The sequence below is a fragment of the Canis lupus genome, chromosome X, assembly GCF_011100685.1.
Source record: "Canis lupus familiaris isolate Mischka breed German Shepherd chromosome X, alternate assembly UU_Cfam_GSD_1.0, whole genome shotgun sequence".
Classification (NCBI taxonomy): Eukaryota; Metazoa; Chordata; class Mammalia; order Carnivora; family Canidae; genus Canis; species Canis lupus.
Genome location: NC_049260.1, coordinates 91,159,388 through 91,180,398, shown reverse-complemented (window position 1 = coordinate 91,180,398; position 21,011 = coordinate 91,159,388). Strand labels below are relative to the sequence as shown.

Here is a 21,011-nt window from a genome sequence, read left to right as displayed (position 1 = left end):
AGCTGTGTCCAATCTACTAATAAACCCATGAAAGACATCTGTTACTTCTGCTACAATGTTTTTATCCTTAGCATTTTGTTTTGGCTCTTAGTTTTCATCTCTCTGCTTACATTATCTGCCTGTTTTTGCATGTTGTCTACTTTGCCATTGGGCCCCTTATCATAATCATACTTGTCATAGTTGCCTTAATCATAGTTGTTTTAGATTCCTGATCTGTTCAGTCCAACCTGCCTGCCATATCTGAGTCTGGCTCTGATGCTTACTCTGTCTTCATATTGTGGGGTTTTTATTTTGTTTTGTTTTGCCACTTGGTATGCCTTGTAATTTTCTGCTTAAAGCTGGATATGATGTATTGATTAAAAGGATCTCTGGTAAATATGCCTTTAGAGGTGTGATGGCAAGGTATGGGGAAAGGGGAAGTATTCTGTGGAACTATGATTGGGTCTCAGGCTTTAAATGAGCCTATGCCTCTGGGCTGTGAACTTCACAAGTGCTTATGTTTTATTTACCCTTAAGTGGTATAGGATGTCTAGAGTGGGCTGGAGTTCGGTTTTCCCCTTTCCCAGAGTTGGTTAGGTTCTGATGACTCCAGTAGGTTAGGCATTGGTGAAATAGTTTAGAGAGCAGGCCTTGTTAAGAACAGAATCCTCTGGTATGTTTCAAAATGGTTACTTTTTCTCTCCTCCTGATGGAAGTGTGAGGGATTTTCCTCAGATATTCACTGTGAGAACCTTCTAGAGCTTCTGGAGATAAAACTTACCAAAGTGTAGGGGTTCCCCTATGACTGGAACCCCTGGAGTTTTAAACACTTAGACGTGCCTACACTTGAGCCTCCAACAATTTGCCAGTTGTAGTACAGGTTTTCCTATGCTGGTACTGGTTCCCATGGAGGTTTCTGCTTATGGGTTCCTGCTCCTGTTTAACTAAAGATAAAAATTATCCAAATACCAAGAATATCCTTAGGAAAAGTGTATAGAATCATTGCAGTTAGGCAGTAATTTTTCTGTTTTGTATGTCTGGAAGCAGAATGGCCTTCGGCAAATTTTTGAAACTAGCATGTGGCCTCATCTCCTCCCATGAGATGCCTTTTGGTCCAGTGGCCAAATACTCTTATGCTGTCATGTAGCTTTCTTAAAAGTTCTGCATGATCCCAAGCTCACCCATACTCTTTAGGAAGTCCTATCTGTGTCAAGTATTCATTTTCACTCATCTTCCTTCATGTTCAAAAGAAGCTAATTTCTATTGATGATAGCTAATACACTATTTCTCTTTTACTTCCTAAAAATGCAGTGACTTAAAGCAAAGTAAGGAATCCCTAAAGAGTCTTGGAGGTTGGTTTCCAGGGAGAATTTTTAAAAGCAAGGGACCTTTCTGGTGACCCAGAAAGTATTCCATATCAAATGATTATCTCCTCTCCAGGATGGCCTAATCTGCAAGATTTTACTCCTAATGAGGGACTGATGTTGAAGTCATCATGTTCATCTGCTGGCCAGTGGCACCCTCTCTTAATGGACTTTTCATTTCCATGGTTATTCCTTGAATTTTTTTAAAGATTTTATTTATTTATTCATGAGACACACACACACACACACACACACACACACACACACACACACACACACACAGAGGCAGAGACACAGGCAGAGGGAGAAGCAAGCTCCACGCAGGGAGCCTGATGCAGGACTCAATCCCGGGTCTCCAGGATCAGGCCCTGTGCTGAAGGCAGTGCTAAATCACTGAGCCACTGGGGCTGCCCTTATTCCTTGAATAAAGGCTATTGATGAACTAGAGGGTTTTTATATATTCAAGGGTACTTCTTGTTATTCTTGTTATTCTTTAAAGCTTATATATGTATATATTAATTTCTACACTCAATGTGGGGCTCAAACTCACGACCCTGAGATCAAGAGCCACATCCTCTTTTGACTGAGCCAGCCAGGTTGCCTGTGTCTTGTTATTTATTTATTTAAAAGATTTTATTTATTTGTTTGAGAGAGAGCATGAGTGAGAGAGAGACAGAGAGAGCATGAGCAGGGGGGAGGGAGAGGGAGAAGCAGACTTCCTGCTGAGCAGGGAGCCTGACATGGGGCTCTATCTTAAGACTCCACTTAACTGACTGAGCTACCCAGGTGCCCCTGTTATTCCTTAAATAGTAGTGATTTATTTCCACCTTGAAATCCAATGAAACTTATTATGGCACTTATTTCATATTGTAGTGATTTGTGTATGTGTTTCTTTCCCACTGGTAAATGGGAGAAGTGACGTGTTGTTTAGCTCAACTTCCTTCTAGCACTAAGCACAGTCTGAGCCCTGTATACATTTGTTTTTAAGTAGCCTCCACCCCTAACATGGGCTTGAATTTATAAGTCTGGGATCAAGAGTCACATGCTCTACTGACTGGGCCAGCCAGGTACTCCTCCATACATTTTGTCACATATTTTTGATTGATGAAAAATAAAGATCAAATAATTAAGCACTCTATATTTCTGTTCATGCTGACATCACCTATTATTTTGACTTCATTTTACAAACCACAAAATGAAAATCAAAGGAGTAAGTGTTCTTTTTTCTACAAGCATGGATACAAGCAACATGAGAAAAGGTTGCCTACCATGAGACACAGATACAGGATTTTTCTACCACTTGTATCACTTGTTAGATCTTTCAGTTGACCTAAAAATTTTAAGCTCTGGAAACAGTGTCAAAAATCTCAGACTATACTATACCACTGACCTCTTAGAGGCAGGATAAAACTATACACAGCTAATCTTGAAGGAATCTCAGAAACCTGTTTGGAAACTGACATACTGGGTTCTCAATGTTCAGAGATCTGTCTTCCCTTATATTTAAGAAGAATAAGATTTAAAATAGTTAATAATATCCATTAGCATAAACAGAAAAATGGTAGGTCTTGCCTTGGATTTTGATTTACTTTTGAATTTTCTAATAATTCAAGTGATTTTCTGACCATTCAAGACTCAATATTAGTAAAAATACTCCATTTTCATAATTTTTTATTTATTTTATTTTAAAATGTATTTACTTATTTTATTTATTTTAAAATTTATTTATTCATGAGAGGCACAGAGAGAGAGGCAGAGACACAGGCAGAGGGAGAAGCAGGCTCCTTGTGGGGAGCCCGATGTGGGACTTGATTCTGGGACTCTAGGACCACGTCCTGAGCCAAAGGCAGATGCTCAACCACTGAGCCATCCAAGCGTCCCTTATTTATTTTAAAAATATGGAATGTTTCACAAATTTGCATCTCATCCTTGTGCAGGGGCCATGCTAATCTTCTCTATGTCATTCCGGTTTTAGTATATGTGCTGCAGAAGCGAGCACCATAACTCTTTATTTTAAATGGCATTTGATTATGATCCTGTTTTGTTCAACTGGGCATAGCATTGCTCTGTTTTGCAGTGTAGTAATTAAGGAAGCTAGCTTATCTTATTTCTTGAAATTTAAATTGAAATTCTTTCTATTCCTAGTCAGATGGTGTTATTAAACTGAATCTCATGCTAATTTATTGTAAATAATGTAATATATCTTTGAGACTTTTAGATACTATGTATTTGTATATATTACAGCTGAGGAAAAAAATGTTCCAGTACCTTTATTTAATTTTGTCTCATGAGTACAAGGTATTTTGTTTTAGTGAATTATGGATATTTCTTTTCTAATTTTTTTTTCTTTTCTAATTCTAATTATCTTCTTAGTCTTATTAGTTTACCATGCTGGTTTCCTAGTAACTATTAAAATAAAAGCTTATAATCCTTTTCTATAAGATTGTCTACCACTCTTTCATTCCATCCCCACATGTTATATTTTGGTTATAGTAGACCTGGACCATTGGTGGTAGGATTCAAATAAGAAGTCAGTTACATACAGGAACAGATGAGTAAAATGTCTTTCCTTAACTGAGTAAATAAAGCTATAGTTTATTGGCTAAATGTCATTACAAACATTTTCAAATTAGTTTTTGTCAGATCTAGAGGTATAACTAATACCTCCATTTCAGGGCTATAACTGTGAAAGCTTTGTGAACCTTTAGAGAAATTAAAAAAATTTTTCAATTCTAAAGTGAGAGCCTAATGAAGGACAATTTGCAAAGTAAGGCATGGACAATTTAGGAGATAGTCATCTATTCTTGGCAGTGCCCTTGTAAATGGCCTGAAATTTTAGTGCTCAAAGTGAAGGGGACACTTTAGACATTTATGTTGAATTGGCTAAGGACCTCTTTTTAAAAATTTAAATGAAAAAATAAAAAATAAAAATGTAAACGATCAAAAGAGTGACTTGTAGTGATACCAATCATTATTGGTCATTATGATGTTCTGAACTTATTCCAAATATAGCCATCTGTCCTCCCATACTGCCTGCGGTTCCTCATTTAGATTCTCTTGGACAAGGGATTATGAGTGAAGAGATGAGGCAGGTGTGGTTGCCTTGGCTGGGCTGATTACTTCATTTCTGGATTCCTGAAATAGCTTTCTAATAGATTTCCTTGCATTCAGTCTTCTTCTTTAGTCAGTCTTCACTACTACTTCTTTGTACCAGATTCTAAAACATGGCTTTTGTTTTCATCTTGCTTTTTTGCTTAGAAACTTCACAGACTCCCTACTCCCTACTAGTTTAAGTCCATGGTTCACAGTCTGATGTTCAAGATCCTTCATAATCTTGCCTAACTACCCATTTCACTCACTTGATTTAGAGTGTCAGCCATTGAACCAGGACAGCTAGGTTAGAACACTGCTGGAACCAGGAACAGAGTTTTAACTCAAAAGTGTCAAAACCATGACCTGGGATTCAACTATCTGTATTCACTTCCAGGACATAATATGAATAAAGACTAAAGTCTGTAGCTGGAAGACTTGAGAGAATGGGGTGGAAGGTGTGTGTTAGGCTGGGAAGTTCAGGATTTAATATTTGAACTAAGTATGGTAGGAGTTATTGGCTACATATTTTATGTGGCCCCTAGTACTTATTGGTAGGAATAGGTATAGCTCTTGTTAGAGGAGACACACTGAGCAGGTCAGTACTCCCTATCCTCTCCATCAGCCACTTGCATGTTCCCTTATGCCCTGAGCCAGGTGGTGTGGAGGATATTGTCCTTGGGACTATAGCTCTACCCTTGAGCAGATACTTCAGATGACCTTAGTGGTGCCAGGAGTCTAAGATTTTTTCTATGAAAAATTCTTGTTCCCAGTGCCCAAATCCTTCCCTAGTAGAGGAATTTAAAGGGTAGCTCAAATGAAGGTCCAGGAATAAATAGCAAGGGCTGGGGTATGGTGAGCCAGAGAGATTAGAGCAAGTATCTAGAACACCATATGGCATAGGGTAGGTTGTTTGTTAATTGTTGAATAAAATTCAAAGTGTAATGAGGGTAGCAGGCATTATCTGCAGATAGATTTTAGGGGCAAGATTAGGGTGGAAGTGGTTGGCAATATAATGATTTCAGGTGTTTATATGTTGAGTTTGAGGTGCCCATCAAGCCGCTGGATGTATCTTGCTTTGGTGGATATATCCAGCTGGTTGGTGGGCATTTCCAAGATGAGTGTGCAGGGAGGGGTCTGGCTGGTGATAGGAAATTGGAAGTCATGAGCGCTTAGTGATAGTTGAAATCCAGGGAATGGATGATAACCTCCTAGGAGTGTGTGTAGCATAAGAGGAGAAGGAGGATGAGGAAAGAATTCTTGGGAACACCAACTCTGAAGGACCAGAGAGAAGCTGAGAGGAAAGAGGCCAGCCAAAGAGTTAGCAGAAGTGACTAAATAATGGTGGCATGGTAACTGAACCAAGAATTTCAGTAAGAATGGAAGGGTCAACATGACTGAATGCTGCAGAGAAACCAAGACAAAGCCAGAATTATGTCTAAGGGATATGGTCAAATGGAGGTCACTGGTGACCTGAGCAAAGGTGTTTTGGTACAATGATGAGATCAGTTCATGTGGTTCTGAGTGAGAAAGTAGAGATAGTAACTCTGGATTATTCATTTAAGAGATTTTTCTGAGAAAGAAGGGAAAGAGAAGAGGAAGTAGCTAGAAGCCTGTGTGAGGTAAAGGAAGGATATTTTAAGGAAAGTCTTAAGAGGATATAAAAGGGAGAGGCAAAGGGATCAGGAAAGTGGGAGAAGTTGAAGGTAAAAGGTCCCGGATGTGGGAAGGATCAAGATTGAGGGCACAGGTGGAAGTGGCCTTTAGGCTTAAAAGAGAGGAGGGATATCCTTTCCTCTGACCAAAAGATAGAGCGAATTACAATTATAGAAAGTGCAGAGTAAAAAGAAATTGAGGGCATTCATATGTTCTATCAGCAACCTTTTACTCACCAGTTCAGATCCTCTAAGCTTTATTTGTCTCAGTGACCTTTGGCCTATTGCTTGTGTCCAAGCCCCTTCTCTGAGTGGGCTCTGATGAACTTATCAGTGTAATCTGCCAGCTTTTCACCACATGCCCTGGCACTTTCCTGTGGGTGTGGAGACTCCATGCACAGTGGAGAGGAGTTAACTCCACCCAGGGATGCAAAGCATTGGCTAATAAAAGATGAGAACTAGCTGTTAAATTCTCTTTCTATTCTCCTTGTCAACTGATCAGAGATGCAAGTCACGTATCTATGCTCTTTCAAAAAAATGGCCCCGTGAGCTCAAGCGTGATACCAATGCACTTTCATATTGACTCTCTGATTCTTTCATTTTCCCTTTACGCTCCCCACTGCTCTCCTGGGATTGCACCCTCTAATAACAGATTAGGCTGAACCACATGTTTCTGTATGTCAAAACAGTTGAATGTCAGCACTTTCATATGGTTCAACCAAATAGCACATCAACCATTGCTCTGCTTTCTGGAGAACTTGGGCTAAGAAACACTTGATAGTCTTAGCGAAGTAGGTATAGTCACCTGCTGAATGTGAGCTTGTATAAATAGCTATCATTTATTGAGCACTTGCTGAGTGTAGGGCGCTGTGGTGTTTTACATATTTAATCTTACTTAACATATAAAGTAGGAATTATTTTCATACTTCTCATGAAAAAACTGATGTAATAGGAAGTTAGATAACCTGCTCAAGGCCATACATCTAATAAGTGGAACCAGATTTCAGACCTAAAGCTGTTCGGTTTGTAAGCCTGCAATCTATAGCGTTATGGCTATGTCTTGTCTAAGTTAAATGTGGTAGGGGAGTTAAACCAAAACCACTGAAGAAGATAGACTGGAGGTAGGGAAGGCCCAGCTAAGATTTAAAATCGTAAGTTGATGTGGCTCAGATTCATACAGTGGTACAGAGTTCTCCAACTATATTCAGCCATTTGGCTACAGAATCAGAGAAATCTGGTGACTGAATTGATTCAAGAGTGGGGTATGGTATTGACAGTCAAAGAAGAATAATAGAAAGAAGGGAGCACCAGGGAATTGAGGATGCAGCAAGAGAGAATAGTGATTGACCATAGCGTGTCCAGACTGGGGAGGGGGAAAGTGAGCCAGGTGAAGGCCAACTAATTGGGAGAAGATGGAGGGGTTCTCAGGTCAAAGAGCAGATTTATTGAGGAGTGAAGAGGTGGAATGTCTGTAGAAGTTGTGGTCAGCATGGGATGTTGGTTTGAAGGTATCAAAGGTGTAATATTTCCCAGAGGAGTAGGTTGTTGAAATTGAATGGGGATGAGAGTCATTGGAATTGAGGAAGTCAAGGCACTATGAGGTCGTGGTGTTACATTGATCATTGATCACCCTTATGGATTTAGAAAACATCCAAGATGATGGTGGGACTAGAGCGACCTATGAACCAGATGCCAGAATCCTTAATAAACATGACTGAAGCAGGAGGTGGGTACACAACAGGAGCAAGGGAGAGGTAAGATGGAGTATATAGTTAATGTAATATTCAAGTAAGAAAGGATTTGTTTTGTTTTGTTTTGCAGGAGCTGGAAAGATCAGTAGTTTGGAGCACAGCTCAGAAAAGCCAAATCTAGTCTTGCTGCCTGTTTTTGTAAATAATGTTTTATTGGAACACAGCCGTGCCCATTTGTTTGCATATTGTCTATGGCTGCTTTCAGGCTACAACAGTAGAGTCAGGTAGTCGCAACACAGCCACTATGTCCCACAACACCTAAAATATTTACTATCTGGTACTTTAAAGTAAATGTTTGCTAACCCCTGGTTTAGAAACACAGTGTGTAGGGGTGGGTGGGTAGGAGTAATGAGAATGGTAACACAGCTTTCCTTAACTCTCACTCCAGCCCAGTATGCAAACTCTAGACGAAAGAATTGCCTTGAGATGACTCTATGGGACATGTTGTTGTAGAGAGCCTGCTTTCAATTAGCAACAGGAGGTAAAGTGAGAATTCAGGGAAGAAGTAGGAGATGTAGGAGTAGACTTTGTGGAATAAGTTCCAGACTGTGCAGTGGAAATGGGAGAGAAAAAAGTGGCAAGTAGTGGATAAAGAAGGGGGAAGAGTGTAATGGCATTGAGAAAACTGTTGGATTGTTGATGGCCAGCCAGAATTTGCAATTTGGGTGGTGCCCAAAGATCACAGGCATAAAAAGGCAACGAGGAATTTACCCAAGGTTCTCATTTGGGTCAGGCTGAGCTACTTCCAGATTGCCTCTAGCTTAGTGAGGAATTCCAAATTCCAAAGGCAAGATGCCCATGGCAGGGTGGCTTCCAGGGCAGCCCTAGACCTTTCTAATTCTCTTGTTTTGGCAGTCTGAGAAAAATGCCATCTGGTAATTTTTGAATATAGAATGTGATCTTATTTTCCCCTGCTGGAATATTCGTAGGTTTTACTTTCTGTTGATGGAGTTAGAAAGATTATAAATTTACTTTTTTGTCACCTAGCTAGACAATGTGCATGCTGGTAACTCTTATTTAAAGGTAGTACATTATTTAAAAAATATATCTAGAAGGTGTCCCTGGGTCAGTCATCTTCTTTCTTTTCTATTTTGAATAATATTCAGAATCGTAAATTCCATCAGGCCAGGGACCACATTTGGCTTTTTTGTTATTTTATCCCCAGTGCCTAGGAGTAGTTAAAAAGCTCAATAAATTTTTGTTGGATGAATGAATAAGGAAGGGGTTTCTTTTAATGGAATATGACTTTGGTAATAGTGTTGAAAGTACTGGAAAATGCCATTTCAGATTTTCCATGAAAACTGGTGCTTGCTGCACACTTCGTGTGTTTGTAATGAAGTAGCTCTGGAGAGACGTACAAGAAACCAATGAAGGTTGGAGGTGTGAGAGATCTAAGTGGGAAAGGGAATGAGACAACCTGGAGAGGGGTAGGAGATGTAAATGTATTAAATACTGAAACATTAGCAACTAATTTTGAAGTTACTAGGGAAGCTCATAGGCACTCAAGAAAAGCATCTCTCTCACCTGGTAAATGACAGGACATGTGCCTTTGCAGGATACCACAATCCCTACTATTCCTTAATGTATGCCTGATATAGAGGCCTCATGTAAAGGGGGCAGTCACTCAGCTCCAGTCAGTTGTTGCCATACTTGGTCAGTCCAAAGTGGTCAGATTCCATTTTCCAAGAGGACTGGAAAAGTCAGATTTTTATGTAAAATCTTCCAGATTTTAAAAGTTGGCGAGGGGAGCACCAGAGTCACTCAGTCGGTTAAACCTTTGGTTCAGGTCATGATCTCAGAGTTCTGGAGTTGAGCCCTGCATTGGGCTTCCTGCTCAGCGGAGCGTCTGCTTCTCCCTCTCCCTCTCCCTCTGCCCTTCCTCCCTGCTAGTGCTCTCTTGCTCTCTCTCAAACAAACAAACAAATAAATAAATAAATAAATAAAATCTTTTAAAAAATGTTGGCAATGAATTCATTTTTGTGGAAAGTGAAAACTGCAGCCTGGGGGCACCTGGGTGGCTCAGTCTGTTGAGTGTCCAACTCTTAGTTTCAGGTCAGGTCGTGATCTCATGGGTGAATACTGCTTCAGTCTCCCTGTTCAGCACTCAGCAGGAAGTCTGCTTGAAGATTCTCTCCTTGAGCCCCTGCCTCCACTTGCTCTCTCTCTGTCTCAAATAAATAAATCGATCTTTGGGGGGAAAAAACTCCTATAGTCTGTATACAACCTCTGATCCAGAAGAATTTAGAATCTATGCCTCTTCAAAAAATCTGGAAACTGTTTCATTTTTTAAAAGATCTTATTTATTTGTTTGTTTAGAGAGAGAGTGTGTGCAGACAGGGTGGAGGGGCAGAGGGAAAGAGAGAATCTCAAGCAGATGCCACACTGAGCACAGAGCATGACGTGGGGCTTAATCTCACAACCCTGAGATCATGACCTGAGCTGAAATCAAGAATTGGATGCTTAACTGACTGAGGCACCCAGGCACCCCTAAGATTTTTATTTTTAAGTAATCTCTATACCAATGTGGGGCCAGAACTCATAACCCTGAGATCAAGTCTCACGCTCCAGTGACTGAGCCAGCCAGGCACCCCCTAGGAGCTTTTATTTTATTTTATTTTATTTTATTTTATTTTATTTTATTTTATTTATTTTATTTTTTTTACCAAGTGGTGGAGTTTGTGGCACTCTAAGAACCTTTAGGGCTACAACTTTAAAAAAATGTTTTATTTATTTATTTGAGAGAGAGAACACACGTAGACACAGAAGGAGAGGGAGAACCAGACACCCCACATCTTTTTTTAAAATTATTTATTTATTTGAGAAAGAGAGAGCACAAGCAAGGAGGAGAGACAGAGGCAGAGGGAGTGGGATAAGCAGGTTCCCTACGGAGCAGGGAGACCCATGTGGGGCTCGATCCCAGGACCCTGGGATCATGACCTGAGCCAAAGGCAGACGCTTAACCAACTGAGGCACCCAGGCACCCTGAGGGCTACTATTTTATGTACTGTTTAAAGCCAAAGATACCAAGGGGCAATAACAGATGTTGGAGAGAGGTGCTCATGCGTGGTTGTTCAAAGCATGCACTGTACGAGTGCTCCTGACCACAGAAGAGAGAGGAAGGTTGAAATACAGTCCACCAATGGAGACCCCAGTACAAATGATCCAGTTCTTTCCATAAATAAGTGGCAAGAAAACAAAAAGGAGGCAGAACTGTTACAGATTCCAGGAAACTTATAAGACATATCTGCCAACCAAGGAAATGGGAGTAATGATAGGATATTTGATGAGATTAAGGAATTAGTCATTTTTGGTAGATGTGAAAATGGCATTATACTAAATGCAGTGATATTTGATATTTGGGGTTGGATCCTGGAGCAGCAAATAGGACATTAATGGAAAAAACTGATAAAATCCACATAAAATGTGTGGTTTAATTAATTAATATTAATGTACCATAGTACTGGATCGTGCTAATGTATGATGGTAACATTAGGGAAACTGGGTGAGGGGCATACAGGGAACTCCCTATCATCTTTGCAACTTTTCTGTAAATCTAAAATTATAAAATTATTCCAAAATAAAATTCAAAAAATTTTCAATTTTAAATTAAATTTAGTTAACATATACAATACTATTAGTTTCAGGGGTTGAATTTAGTGATTCATTAATTGCATACAACACCCACTGCTCATTACATCAGGTGCCCTCCTTAATAAAGTTTATTTTAAAACATACAAATAAACAAAAACTAGTGCTTGCTCAAGTTGAAAACAAACACCAAACTTATAGATTTTACCAAAATAAAAAAATAGCATAGGAGAACAATTTTTGTCTTAGAAATAAATGCTTTAGGAAAAATCCTGATTTGAACTGAATTAACATTGGTAGATTTTTTAGAAATGTGTAATTTTTGTGTGTGTGTGTGTGAGAGAGAGAGCAAAGTGATGGAGGTTTATTAAGCAGAGAAACAGAGAAAGCTCTCAAAAGTGAGAGGGGTTCTGACAGGGTTGCCCTAGAAATGTGTAATTTTCAACATGGCTTTAAATGAATGATGTTTGAGGGGTCTGAAATGGGGAGTAGGAAAAGCTACAAGATAAATAGTGAAGGGACACAAAACGTAGACTCTCAGCATCTTAATCCATTCAGGCTGGGTGACACAAACAACAAACATTCATTTCTCACAGTTCTAGAGGCAAAAAGTCTAAGATCAAGGTGCAAGTAGATTCAGTGTCTGGTGAGAGCCCACTTTCTAGTTCATAGAAGGCTAACTTCTGGCTGCCCTTACATAGAACTGTAGGGCAAGAGAGCTCTCTCAGGTGTCTTCTAGGAGCATCAGTCCCATTCATAAGGGTTCTACCTTCATGACCTAAGCACCTTCCAAAGGCCCCACCACCTAATACCATCATATAGGAAATTAGGTTTCAATATATGAATTTTGGAGGGACACAAACATTCGATCTATAGCACTCTGCTCCGATACTTTATTTATTTTTGCTCCAATACTTTATACTCAAAATCATAATCCTTGCCACAGTAGAGAAAGAACATAGAAGGTAAGCCAAATAATTTTAAATCTGTGATGATCAAGGGAGGAATGGAAATTGAACCAGAGGTCTTGTCCTACCTTTGCCAATTTTAATGGAGACAATACCCATAGCTTCTAGTTGTTTATTTTGAGAGAGATCATACCAAATTTGAGTTGTAGAGAGGGGCAGTATGGCATAGTGGTTTAGAGTCTGGGCTGGTGAGCTTCAAGTACCTGGCTCTTAAAGATTGTATTTATTTATTCACGAGAGACACACAGAGAGAGGCAGAGACATAGGCAGAGGGAGAAGCAGCCTCCTTGCTGGGAGCCAGATGCAGGCCTCGATCCCAGAACCCCGGGATCATGCCCTGATCCTGAAGGCAGACCCTCAACCACTGAGCTACCCAGGTGCCCCAGTACCTGGCTCTTGACTTGTTAGATGTGGCCATATCCAATTTATGTGACTTCTCTAAGCTTCAGTTTTTTCAACCATAAAATAGAGTTAATAATAGTGCCTACCTTATAAGGTTGTGTATTAAATTAAATTAGTATATACATATGGCACATAACCTGGTACACAATAAGTAGTCAATAATCACTATTATTATTATTATTATTATTATTATTATTTGGTATCAAGTAAAAAAGGCTCCAGTACTTTACTAATTTATACGTTGCTTTTTACCTAGTACCCTGTCCAATATCCAAGTGAAAGATTTTGTTTAACCTTAACCTCAGTCTTGGCCATTTTGGCACTTTAAGAATATTGTGGAAGAGAATTTACTGTTTGTTGGAAGATGTGGTCTGCATTTTCTTTTTTTTTTTTTTTTTAATTTTTATTTATTTATGATAGTCACAGAGAGAGAGAGAGAGGCAGAGACATAGGCAGAGGGAGAAGCAGGCTCCATGCACCGGGAGCCCGATGTGGGATTCGATCCTGGGTCTCCAGAATCGCGCCCTGGGCCAAAGGCAGGCGCCAAACCGCTGCACCACCCAGGGATTCCCCGGTCTGCATTTTCTTATTCCTTTCCCTTACGAATTTTTAGGAGAATTCTAAAAATCGTATAGGCGGAGTGAGAGAGAGAGGACAGAAAATTGGTTTCAGAGAGCTTAGCGAGGTTTTCTTTGGTGTACTTCAAAACATTACCATTAGGTGGAGCTCTTCCCTTACTCTAAAATCACAAAGACCTTTCAAATTCAACTTTTTAAGAGTTGAGTACATGGTGGGATAATAATGAAAGCCACTTAAAGTTGATTATGGGCTTGGTACACTAAAAGTGGTCATGTTAGGGCAGCCCCGGTGGTTTAGCGCTGCCTGCAACCCAGGGCGTAATCCTGGAGACCTGGGATCAAGTCCCACATCGGGCTCCCTGCATGGAGCCTGCTTGTCCCTCTGTCTGTGTCTCTGACCCCCTCTCTCTCTCAGTGTCTCTCATGAATAAATAAATAAAATCTTAAAGAAAAGTAAAAAGAATTTCAAAAAAAGTAGTCATGTTATTTAAAAGAAAAAAAGTTGTGAAGGTTTGAACTTTAAATATATTGTGATAGACAAATGCTTGCATCTAGAAAAAGCAAAACATCTATTTGAAGACTTTATTTTATTTATTTTTAAAGATTTTATTTATTTATTCATGGGAGACACACACACACACACACACACACACACACACACACAGAGGCGGAGACACAGACAGAGGGAGAAGCAGGCTCCATGCAGGGAGCCTGATGTGGGACTCAATCCCCGGACTCCAGGATCACGTCCTGGGCTGAAGGCAGGTACTAAACCGCTGAGCCACACAGGGATCCCTATCTGAAGGTTTTAGATTCAAATAAGAAACAGGAGAAATTATTTAAAAACTGAGCAATCTAAAATGAGTTGCATAATATAAATCACGTTACATATGAATATCTAATGTGTTTGTGTGTGTGTATGCATACGTCTCTATCTCCAAAGGGTCCCAAATTGATACCTGATATGATTGCTCTTGGGAGGACTGAGGAGATCCAAGTCAGTTATCTGAAGTCATTTGCTTACATATCCCAGGTGTCTACCCCAGGTGTCCAACATGGCTTTATGCCTTAAATGCTGATAAGGATGATGGCCTCACCTATGTATCTGTGGTCAGCACACAATGAGAGAGACATTTCCAAATATTCTCACTCTGTTCATGACCAAAGTTCTGGATCCTTTCATTTTGTGTCTCCTGGACCATATCTAACTGCAGGTGAATATCAGAGGCTGATACAGCTTGGATGGGTGGGGTTCCTCAGGGCTTGATTAGGAAATTCTGAGCTGAGACAGAAGAGGGCATCATCTGAGTGGTGGGAACATGGATAATTTGTTTCATCTCTATACATTTTCTATTGGCTGATCTTTTTTTAAAAAAAATTTTACAGGGGATCCCTGGGTGGCCCAGCGGTTTGGCACCTGCCTTTGGCCCGGGGCGCGATCCTGGAGACCCGGGATCGAGTCCCGCGTCAGGCTCCCGGTGCGTGGAGCCTGCTTCTCCCTCTGCCTGTCTCTGCCTCTCTCTCTCTCTCTCTGTGTGTGACTATCATAAATAAATAAAAGTTAAAAAAATATATTTAAAAAATTTTACAGTGAGTATATAGTATTTTTGTAATCAAAATAAAATAACCCAATTTCAATTTTGCAAGAACAAATGAATAAGCAAAGTAAAAAACTAGATGTGATCACCCAAACCTGACTAAAACGGAAGGGGGCTGAATATGAATGTTGACACTGGAGTATAGAGCCAGGAGTCCAGGTTCTGGGTGTTGTGAGCAAACATAAATTGATTTGAGAACAACTGGATGGTGGCAGTGGGGAATCCTGAATAAGTGCTTAGAGAGGCAGGAATCCAGCCTTTCAGGGCGAGTAAGGCCACATTTTTTCAGGGTCAGCTGTGTGCCTGACAAGTTCTGTGATGTGCTTGAAGCAGGAGGCAAGCTCCTCAACCTGTCTCTTGGTCCATACCCGGGAGTTGTGGGTGGGAGGCCCATACTCAAGTTCTTGGCCTGGAATTGTTGGGGTGGTTCAGAGTTGGGGTGTGGCAGGCAGAGTCTTGATGGTCCAGATGCAGGCCCCTCCCTTTTTCTGGAGTACTAGGCCATTCCCGACAGGTGAACCCTAGGGTTACAGGTTTATTGGCAGCATTCCTGCATTCTCCATATTCTAGTATGCTGTGCAGTATTCTGGAGGGGGATCTCTGGTTGATGATCACTTTGGTTAAAGGAGGACCTGAGAAAATTCATCTGTTCAGTCCTCTCCTCTCTTGTCCCAGGCCAGTTATGGGTTCTGATCGCTCTCTCTCTCTCTCTTTTATTTATTTTTATTTTTTAAGATTTTATTTATTTATTAATGAGACAGAGAGAGAGAGAGAGAGAGAGGCAGAGACACAGACAGAGGGAGAAGCAGGCTCCCCACAAGGAGCTCGAGGCAGGACTTGGTCCCGGACCCCAGGATCACGCCCTGAGCCAAAGGAAGACACTCAATCGCAGAGCCACCCAGGCGTCCCCCTCTCTTTGTTTTTAAAAAGATTTTATTTATTTATTTGAGAGAGAGAATGAGATCACAAATGGGGGTGGCTAGAAGGAGAAGCAGATTCTCTGCTGAGCAGGGAGCCTGATGTGGGGCTCGATCCCAGGACCCCAGGATCATCCCTGAGCAGAAAGCAGACACTTAATGGACTGAGCCACCCAGGTGTCCCAGTCCTGGTGTCTCTTAACAGTTATAGTCTTAGGAGAAAACCTGGAAATTTTGCTAGAGTCCCCTCAATCTTGGGGGAGCTTTTGGGGGCAGAGAAGCACAGTCAAGTAGACACACTCCTAGTCATTGTAGCAACTTTGCCTTGGGCTTTAGTTTGTTCTGCCTTAAGTAAAACTGCTTGGTCCCATTAATGTATTCTTCCTCATAGTGCTTTAGTTCCAGGAGTAAGAAAAATTGGGCCTCTTCCATATTCCCCAGGTGCCTGATGGAAATCACTGGAAAACTGCCTGACCTGCTGCAGTTTCCCCTTCGTGTGTGTGTGTGTGTGTGTGTGTGTGTGTGTGTGTGAGAGAGAGAGAGAGAGAGAGACAAAGACAGAGACAGAGACAAAGGAGCCAGCAGAATTGATATCTGGATCAGAAAGCCAAGGTTCAAAAAATTATGAATAGGCACCAATATTTATGGGATTAGGGGCAGCTATCAAAGTTGGAGTACAAATCTAGGAATTTAAAGTTAAGGAAACAAGAAATTGGCAAGAAAGTGATTCAAGACAGCTTAGATGACCAGGATCTAAAGGAGAGATACCAACAACTAATATTTATACAAATCTATCTCTGGTGTTAAGCATGCTTTGCTCAGCATATACGCCTTTTAAAAAAATTTGAAATCTTTATAGCTGTGTTGTATTAGCCAGTTATACAACTTGTTTCCTTAACTCCAATAAAATTTTATAAGAAATAAGTCCTCATCAGATAAAAGAACTGACAGTGACAGTAGGTCCATCATTTTGCCCTTCTTACCCTTGAAAAGTGCCTCTATATACCCCATTGGGAAAGAAAGATGGTAGGGCTCTAGCTTATTTTTCTGTTTCGATGAGAAATGTCACGTCTTTGTGTAATTGGCTTTATTTTGAAATGCAGATTTTTTTTCAAGGCCAAGTTTGTTTCTCTGACCCAGTTTTCCCCTCTATTTTGTCACTTGGCTTATTTAAAATATGTAACTGGGAACAAGGCACTTGGGGCCTCATGATGACTGTGTCAGTGATTTGGTATGTGGTCTTGGCCAGCATGCTTAACAGATGAGACACAGAAAGGTTAAATGGGGTTTGAAGGACCGTAAATACTGACCTGCCTCATTAAGATATTATTTAGGTCCAGTACATCTTTTTTACCCCAAAGCAAAGGAAATCAAAGCAAAACACAAAACAAGTCCCCCCCCCTTTGTACTCCTTGTCCCTTTCTTGCTCCATATTTCTCTCTGTTCTCGTATCTGTTGATCAAGTCCAGAGTAGGGAAGGTTTCTCTGCAAGATGTCTCTTATCCCTCTTGGTCTGGGTTCTTGAACTGTCTAGCAGCATTTTTTTGGATGCATTGGGGTGCTTCGTCCTTGCAAATGGGGAGTTCTATTTGGGAACACATAAAAACTTATTTTCAATCATCTTACTTGGCCCATGTAGATCTGTACTGGGTATGTTGAGGCATCTGGGCCTAATCTCAGTCCTATTTAGGGTTAAAGGTATGCACCCAGGCCCCTTTTGAGGGGTAATAGAAGGCAAGGCTGGGGTCACCAACCTGCTTCGGAAAAAAGATGTTGCTGTGAAAGCCCAGAAGAGGACTTGGTGGTTGAAGCCATCTGAGAAACGCGATGACCCTATGACCAGAAACATTAGTTTAATACTGACCCTGTTAGTAATATGAAGATTAAGTTATTCGTTTCCTACGTAATGCCCATTATGCCTATCATTTATATTAGATTAAAAATTATAAGAAGCGGCAACATATTTGAACTCTGTGGAAATACAATTTGAAGCCATCATCATAATAAAACATGGCTACTGTATTATAACCTGTGTTTGAAGGTCTTGTGGTATAGATTGTGACGTCTGCTCATGCAGTCTAGGATACTCAGGACTCCAAACAGCTCTTTTCTAGTTATAGTCTATATACATAGCTATAATCAAATCTGCTAGTGGGACTGGAGTAGTAGTGTCTTCTGAGTTGCTCCATGTGGGAAGACTATTTAAAAACCCTCCTTTAAAAAAAACCCTCCTTTAAAAACAAACCCTCCTTTAATATACATAAATCCCTGGGGTGCCTAGGTGGCTCAGTTGGTTGAGCGTCTACCTTCAGCTCAGGTCATGATCCCAGGGTCCTGGGATGGAGCCTCACATCAAGGGGCTCCCCCCTCATCAGGGGGGGGAGTCTGCTTCTCCCTTTCCTTCTGCCCCTCTTCCCCACCTGTGTACTCTTTTTTTCTTTCTCTCAAATAAAAAAATACAATCTTGAAAAGAATACATAAATCCACTCTGGGCCATATCAGGATTGGGTTTAGTTGGAAATAAGAGAAAAACTCTTCTTCCAACCACCTAGGCTAGAAAACTTGTCATCCATGACATCTCCTTCCCGTGGCTTTTCCTTTCGATCTTCTAGAGTTCACCTCCTTTGTAGACACTGTCAGTTACCTTCTACTATCTATTTTTCTTTTTTGTTTGTTTGTTTTGTTTTGTTTTGTTTTAAATGAGAGAAACTGGATTTTTTAGCTGGGTACATTGTCACTTAACTAAAACACACTATCTCTCAGCTTTCAAGTGTCAATGTGACTAAGTTCTGGTTGATGCCATAAAAGTGCATGTGTTATGTGATACTTTCAGGAAGTCTGCTTAAAATGGTAGAGATCACATATTTTTCTCTTCTTTCTCCAGCACACTGTCTGAAACAAGGATGTGATGGCTGGTATTCCAGTATTCATCTTGGACAATGAGGACTCATCCCTAAAAATGGCAGGGTACATGCCTACAAGTCTGGTTTCTTGCAAATCTCACAGGCTTCCTACCTTTGAAGTTCTTATTTAAGCCACCCTTATTTTGTGGTGGTACCCACAAAAGAGTTTTGAGAGAAAAGGTGATGGGTTTGATTTTTGGCATGTGAATGTAAAGCATTGGCAGGTCACTCAGAGAGAAATGTAGAAGAGTCCTAGCTATGGATTGATGATAAGGCTGAATTAAACTATGCAATTTTCTCTGCTTCTGCTCCCGTGCTGTCCAGTGTTGTCATTAAAATGCAATACAAATAGAGCAAATTCCACAGAGCTATTTGGGGTGGCTATTGACCTTCTAACTCATTTTCCCACTACCGGTTCTTGCCTTTCGAAAGGATTTTATATATTGTTCCCAGCATAACTTCTTGAAACCATTTTGACCCTTGCCTACTGACTAGAGGCTGATTTTCTTTTCTTTTCTTTTTTAGAGGCTGATTTTCTTATACCGACACTCAAAGCCCTTCACAATCTGGTCTGAATCCACTTTTCCAAATCTTTTTTTTTTTATTGTGTCTTCCCATGTACCTCATGCTTCAGTCAGACAGATATATCCTCTCTGCCCTAATTATGCTATACAATTCTCTCTTTTACTTGGGTCTTCTCTAGCTCATGGAATCTTGGTGCAAAGTATAAAGAGGTGTCTCTTCCTCAAACCTTTTCCATCTGTCAGGAAATTGTTGTAACGTATTGTGAGAAAATGGCATTTTTCTGCTGTCTACTGGAAAATTTTTGTGACAAATACACAAGTCACTCTTCTTTGAAGTAACAAAATCGTTTTTATTCTTATGTATTTAAAAGGTTTTATTTCTTTGAGAGACAGAGCGTGCATGAGTGGAGGAGAGGGGCAGAGGGAAAGGGAGAGGGAGAAGCAGACTCCTCGTTGAGTGTGGAGCCCAACTTGGGGCTCTATCCAAGGACCCTGAGCTGAAGGTAGGCCTTTAATCCACTAGGCCACATGGGCATCCCCAAAATAATTTTTAAAATGTGAAAATGTTTAGGGGTGCCTGGGTGGCTCAGTTGGTTAAGTGGCCAACTCTCGATTTCCACTAAGGTTGTGATCTCAGGGTTGTGGAATTGAGCCCTACCTACACTGGGCTCCGTGGCTCAGTGGGGAGCCTGCTTGGGGGTTCTCTCTCCCTCTCCTCTGCTTCTGCCCTGGCATGGTCTCTCTCTTTCAAATAAATAAATAATTCTTTAAAAAATAAAATAAAATATGAAAATGTTCAAATAACCGGTATGTCAATAATGTGAACTCTGCCCCTGTAGATGTGGCAGTCTTTTTGCAGCACACAAGCTGAGGATCCATGGGTAGGGCCTTGCTTATACTGCTTTCTCCACCATACGTCCAAGGGCTGCTCAAATGCCATTTTCACCAAGTTTTTCCTGATTCTTCAAGGAAATGGAAATAAGTCTTCTCTCACCCTGAAAACCCAGTGTATTTTATCTGGACTTCTCTCAGGGTGTTTATCACTTTCTAATGGTATTCTGTTTCTTTATATTCATGTCTTATCACTCTACTAGACTTAATGCTCTTTGAGGGCAGGATGCATTTATGATTTGCTTTTGTAGTTTCATAATATTTGGCAGAGTACCTTATATTTAGGGCTACCGTATGTCTCAGTTTGCCTAGGACAATATTATGTCCTAGGGTTTATGCCTGCTCTGGTGTAATTATTAACAGTGCCCCCTTTCACACTCAAAATGCCCCAGTTAGAATGATAAGTTATAGGGATGCCTGGCTGGCTCAGCTGGTGGAGCGCAAAACCCTTGATCTCGGGGTTGGGAGTTTGAGCCCCATTTTGGGTATAGAGATTACTTAAAAATAAAATTTAAAAAAATGAATGATAAATCATATAATCACTTTACTTATGTGGCCTACATTCAGCAAATAATTGATGGATGTATACATGAGCGAATGATAGAGGTTAGGTGGCCATACCCACAGAGAAGGTAATTGAATCTGTGGAATTGGTAAATTCATCAAGAGAGAGACTAGACGAGACAAGGGTCAAGGACAGGATCTATGGGGAATGCTTACATTTAAGGGATAGGTAGAGGAAATAGTCCACAAACCCACGTAGTGAGTTCATGGAAGTGAGGGAGACCGTTTTAGGAGGGATG

The 21,011-nt window shown here is 40.6% G+C and overlaps 1 non-coding gene across 1 annotated transcript; it reads right to left on the bottom strand.

Annotated features, from left to right (window-relative positions):
• Window positions 1–3,235: 3,235 nt before the first annotated feature.
• Window positions 3,236–3,342, bottom strand: LOC119868574. The gene has a single exon (XR_005386567.1). It is a non-coding gene; the product is annotated as a U6 spliceosomal RNA (small nuclear RNA).
• Between the last annotated feature and the right edge of the window lie 17,669 nt (window positions 3,343–21,011).